We start from the raw sequence: 6505 nt of genomic DNA on the forward strand, positions 1-6505 counted from the left end.
ACAACAACAAAAAAACCAAACCAAACAAAACCCCATCACACAACCAAGTGCAACATTTACTGGAGAGGCGCAACAACAGGTTTAAGCAGGAAAGAGGATCAGTGAACTTGAAGATAGATGCACTGAGATCATCACATCTGAGGACCACGGAGAAATGAAGGGAATCAGATCCGTGGGGCGCCCTCAGACAGCAGCACACTACGAAATGACAGCAGAGAACCCGCAGAACAATTCTTGAAGTAATGGTTCCAAATTGTGGAATGTTGTGAAAAACATTCATCTTCTGCTTCACCCAGGACAAACTCAGAGAGCCATGCCCACCCATCACACGCAAATTGCTGAGAGTATCCGGGCTTCAGACGCACAGCCCGAGCATTTGCAAACCCAACCGCGAAGCTGTCACTTGGTTTTCCCCCAGGACGGTTTGTAATTTATTAACACCGTTACATCTTCTCCATATTCATTGTCTGACTTCCTGCTATTTAATGCGGGCATCTCAGTTGTTTCATTCTTGCATTGATCATTCTGTTGTCCTGCATTTTGTTACTTATTTCACAGAAAATGTTACTCAGCCAAAAAAACAAATTGCTGAAAATCAAAGCCAAAGTGAATTTTTTTTTTTAGTTAATGCAAACTTTATTTATAAAAGACTCTTAAATTCATTGTGTCCTGCCTTCTGCTCACACAGAATACAGTGACCACTGGGCAACTGGGAGAAGAGATCACAAACTCAAAGCTCTCAAAGCATTTTGGATAGTTAAAAGCTAGGAAAAATTAGGACAGTTTTATAAATGGTCAATCAGAAATAAAACGGAAGAAGAGCCGGGTGTGGTGGCACACGCCTGTAATCCCAGCATTCGGGAGGCTGAGGCAGGAGGATCATTGCGAGTTTGAGGCCAGCCTGGGCTACAAAGTGAGCTCAAAGCCAGCATGCACTGCATAGTGAGACCTTGTCTCAAAAAAAAAAAAAAAAAGAAAAGAAAAAGGAAATAGAAACTAGTCTGTACTGATGGGCAGCTGTTCACAAGGCTACACCAACCTAAGCCACACAAGTCTGCTAGAGGTGGTGCCCAGGGAGACGGGCAGAGAATAGAGAATCACAGACCCTGGGGCCCTACCCACTCCTCCTGCCAGCCATGGCCAGACTATATAGATATATATTTGTCTACACTAGCCTTGCTGAGCCACAATTTATTGGAAGTAACAAAACAGAAGCAACTCTCCTATGAGGAGGCTGATAAGATTAACAGCTAATCTCTCATCAGGATCTATGGACCCCTGAAGGCAGAATGATGGTATATTAAAAATGCTGAAGGAAAAAAAGAAAAAGAAAAAGAAACTATCAATCAAAGATCTTATACCTAGCAGAGAAATCCTTCCAAGATGAATGAGAAAGCCGGGTGTCATGGTGCACACCTATAAGTCCAGCTACTCAGGAGGCTGAGGCAAGAGGATCACAAGTGCAAGGTCAGCCAGGGCAACTTGGCAAGATCCTGTCTCAAAACAATAAAAAACGCTGGGGATATAGCTCAGCACTCCCTAAGCTCCACTGTCAGTACCAAAAAGAAAAAGAAAAAATTAAGCCAGCGGGGCAGTATATGCCTGCAGGCCTGATATAAAGACAGGCTGTGTGGCAAAACTGGCTGGGGAAATGAGCGGGACTTGTCAGTCACAAGATCCCAGGGCAACATGAATACCCCGTATGTAGAACTTCTTAGGCGCTCCTTTTATTAGTAATAATTTCGCCTTCTATAAACCTCACTGGCTAAGATACTGCCACTGCACAAAGCTAGGAGCTACCTCCAGATGTGGACGCATAAAAAAGGATGGATGGGCCATAATGGAAGGCCGCTATGAGCATGAGTGTGTACGATAGCCCGCACCGCATCTGAACGTGGGGTGTACCATCTTTTTGGGGGGTGGGGTATACTATCATTTTTGGTTTTACCCTCTTTTTTCTCTTTGGCCCGAGTTTGCTCTGCAGACCTGGTTTCTCCCATACTCATTTACCCTGCACTTTTCAAATAAACTTTTTGGCACAGTTATTGGCTTGTTTCGTCCAATTCTTTGTTCCAGGCAAGAAAAACCTGGAATCCTTTTGACTAGTGAGCCATTTTTAAAGAAACTGCCCTGTAACAGTCACAGCTTCTCAGGAAACTGAGGCAAGAGGATGCTTGAACCCACAAGCTCAAGACAAAACTGGACAAAATAGTAGGGCTCTGTTCTCAAAAACCAAAACAAAATGACATGTGAAATTTGCAAAATGGCAGATTTAAATTCTACCTTATTAATAATTACATTAAGTGTGAATGGGTTAAATATTCTAATTGTAAGACAAAGATTAACAGGATGATTTTTTTTTAAATGTTGTGTGCAGGGGTGTAGCATAGCAGTGGAATGTATGGTTAGCATGCAAAAGATTTTATCCCCCTCGCAGAAAATTCCAATTATATGCTGATTTTAAGACAGAAATAGGTTGAAAATAAAAAGAGAAAAATAAACCTATAGAACTGTAACCAGAAGAGACAGAATAGCTATACTAATATTTTAAAAGTGGATTTTAAGATAAATGTTACTTGAGACAAAAAAGAACATTTTATAATGATAAAAGGTCAGTCCATCAGGAAGACAGCAATTATAAACACCTGTGAACCAGAGCTCCAAAATACATGAAATAAAACTGACAAAACTGAAGGTAGAAATAGTCAATTCACTAATAATAGCTGGAGATACCACATTTTCAAAATTTCATTAATGGGTAGAACAACTAGAAGACCAGTGTCAACAAAAAAGAAGACTTGAACAACACTCCCAACCCAACAGCAGCGTGTATCTTGTGTGTGTATGTGTGGTGCTGTGCATTGGGTCTCTCTAAGTCACTAAGTTGCCGAAGCTGGGTTCAAACTTGCAATCCTCCTGCCTCAGCCTCCCAAGAACCCCTTGATTACAGGTGTGTGACATCATGCACAACTTGCATTCTTCTTAAGAGCACAAGAAACATTCTCTAGGGCACACCATCTGTTAGGCCATAACAATCTCAATAAATTTAAAAAGGATTTAAGTCATTCAAGGAATCATACAAAGTATGTCCTCTGACCACAGTGGGGTGAAATCAGAAATTAGTAATAGAAGGAAATTTGGAGAATTCAAAATATGTGGAACTTAAACAACATATTCCTAAATAACCCATGGGTCAAAGAGGACATCAGAAGGGAAATTAAAAAATACTTTTGAGGTGAGTGAAACAAAAATGCAACATACTGGAGTGTATGGGAGGTGGTGATAGGGAAAGAAGTTTAGAGCTGAGAATACTTACATTTGAAGAAGAAAGAACTTGCGGGGCCTGTGGCCCACGCCTGTAATCCCAGCACTCAAGAGGCTGAGGCATGAGGATCGCTGTGAGCTCAAGGCCAGTTTGGGCTATATAGTGAGTTTAAACCAGCCTGAACTACATAGGGAGACCCTGTCTCAAAAACACACACACACACACACACAGAACAAATTGGGTTTTGGAAAGGTCAACAAAATTGACAACACAAACTCTTCTCCCTTATCAGGTAGTCTTGTCTCTGCAGATGTAGTATTTCAATTATCTGTTGCTGTATAACAGCTGCCCCGAAACTCAGTGGCTTGAGAGAGCAGCAACCACTTATTTGCTGGAGATTCTGTATTTTGGGCGGGGCTTGGTGAGGTACGACTCATCTCTGCCCCTCGTGGTGGTGTTGGGGATTTCACCCACGGAAACTGCTCCCCAGATGGAGGGAATATAATAATTCATACTGCCGAAGAGTATGAGCGTTAAAATAAATGCACTACTGTATAGATATCTATTTGGGTCTAGAAAAGGTTGAGTTGGAAAAGCAAGGGCTAAGAATATTACACTGTGAAATTATAGACAAGGAAGAATGCCTCTGACATCAGTAGAAGAAGGATACTGGGTAATTGACAGAACCGCTCCGGGAGCTGGAGAACCAAGACCCAAGATAAACCATGTGACTGTGGCCAGCGGCCATGGCTGTCACCAGTGGGCTGTGGCCGGCAGCAGGGAGAGCGCAAGGGAAACCCTCCCGCAAGTTCTCTGCCTCTGGCAACCACTGCGTCTCAGCAACAGGAATCAGGAGGAGTTCGGGGTGGGGCTGGCAGAGCTGACCTAGCACGGCTGTCCCTGGTGGCAAAGGCAGGCGGAGAGGAGGCTCCCACAAGGAGCGCAAATGGCTCATAGCTCTCCTACACGTCAGACTTACAGAGCGCCACAGGAATAGGCTACATCGTGGTGGATACACAGGTAGCAAAAGCACAGGATCGTTCATGAGCATAATGCTCCAGGGGAGTAGGTACTTCCGCGGAGAGAGGGTTGAAAAGATGGGGACTTCAGTTGCATCTGTAACATTAGCAGACGGACAACCTTTTACAAAATAGCAAAAGAACAGTACAGACAATACAAAGTGACAAAGAAAGTGGTAGGAAATTAACAACGCTTGTTGTATTATGTAACATTTTCTTAAAAAATGAAATCTCTCTAACAAAGAAGGCAAAAATGTTGACAGCTAGCTGGGCACGGTGATGCGTACCTGTAATCTTGGCTATCCAGGAGGCTGAGGCAGGAGGCTCACAAGTTTGAGGCCAACGTGGGCAATTTAGCGAGAGCTTGCCTAGCATGCACAAGGCCCTGGGTTTCATCCCTAGTATTGTTAAAAAAAAAGTTAACAACTATGTGAGTATCATTATTTTCTATACTTATCCCTATGTTAGAAACACTGCTGATTTCAAATGCAAAAAAAAAAAAAAAAAAAATCACTCCAATAAATCAAAAGTGTGTGCCAGACAACTCAGGCCTGTGTGTCTCCTTATGTAACTGTTGAAGTGTGAATTAATCCCATACCCACAGGGCACAGGAAGCTCTTCCTGGCAGCGCCCACCTCTGTGTGTTTTCCAGCAATTGCCTGCAATCTCTGTCTCCAGCTCTAAGTTGGCAGGGACACGCTGCTGAAACCGTGACGTCATGCTTGGCCTGGTGCTGGTCCCTGGGAAGGGGTGATTCATTTCATTACTGAAATTCTAAGTCCCTTAACGTGCCTCCAAAGTTACCTGCTTTAGGGAAAATCGAGGCAAAAACTGAAGCGAGAATAAGAAATTCGGCACAGTGGGGAAGATCTGTCGGAAAACTCTGATTTTGTCCAGATACTGGGAGTACTGTGAGTAGTACAAATGAATCAGCGAGTCTGTCTCTATACATCATGTTTAGTAACAGGAAATCAGTTTCTCTTTGCCCGTCCCACCCCCAGAAATGTTTGGCAAATTATTTAAAGATGGTAGGTTTGGAGGATTACCAAATTATTAGTCTTCCAGGCTTAGCATATGCCCGTTTGGTCTGGAGCATACTTCCTGGGTACAATGTGAGCTTAATAAATACTGGCTAGTATCATGCGGTGACAGAAAACCAAGTAATGTAAATAAAAAACGGACGAAGAATTGGCTACTCCATGTCTATGACATTTCTCCGGTTGGTACACAAACCATCAACAAGCACTTCAAGAGATGGTCAGCATCACTAGACACAGGGAGATTAAAATTTTTTAAAAAGTTTTTATTAGTGTGTATTTGCAATATGAATAACGATTACATTTGTTGTGGGGAGCTGGTACTTGTTCCTAACACATTTTCTTTTATTTCCCCTTCCCCCGCCCCCGTCTTTTATCTCTTGGCTTGCTTCCTATTTGCAAAGGATCTTTCTGTTTCCTATTAGCTTTTACTTTTGCTCTTAAATTATTTACACATTGGGTTTCTCATAGAAGAGAACCACACAATATCTAAGCTCATGTGTCTGATTTATCTCACTTAGTATGATGGTCTCAAGGTGCACCCATTTTCCTAAAAATGACTCAAGTTGTCCTTCTTTATAGCAGAGTAGTACTCCATTGTTTATAAATACATTTCTTTATCCATTCCTCTGTGGATGGACATATAGACCACTTTCAAGATTTAGCTATTGCGAGTGGCACTGTGACAAACATGGGTATGCATGGGTCAGTGCAGTGTGATGCCTTTAACTCTTCTGGAAAGACACCCAGAAGGGGTGGAACGGGACAGAGCATTTATTGTACTGGAGAGCTGTGTGTCAGAGCCGTAAGATGCCACTTTACACCCCTCAGCAAGACAAAAAGAAAAAGTAATGAGTGCTGCTGAGGATGCGGGCAGACTGGAGACTTGGTGCAGGGTTGAGGGGATGTAGGATGGTACAGCTACCATGAACCACAGCATGATATTTCCTGGAAAATTACACACGAATTACCATGTAATCCAGCAATCCCACTTGAGTGTGTATGCCTAAAAAGAACTGAAAGCAGGGTCTTTTTGAGACAGGGTCTCGCTATGCAGTTCAGGCTGACGTTGAGCTCACTTTGTAGCCCAGGCTGGTCTCGAACTTGCAACGATCCTCCTGCCTCAGCCTCCCGAGTGCTGGGATTACAGGCATGTGCCACCACGCCCGGCTTGAAAGCAGGGT

Source organism: Chinchilla lanigera, unplaced genomic scaffold (genome assembly GCF_000276665.1).
Source record: "Chinchilla lanigera isolate Chin_1 unplaced genomic scaffold, ChiLan1.0 scaffold00036, whole genome shotgun sequence".
Taxonomy (NCBI): domain Eukaryota; kingdom Metazoa; phylum Chordata; class Mammalia; order Rodentia; family Chinchillidae; genus Chinchilla; species Chinchilla lanigera.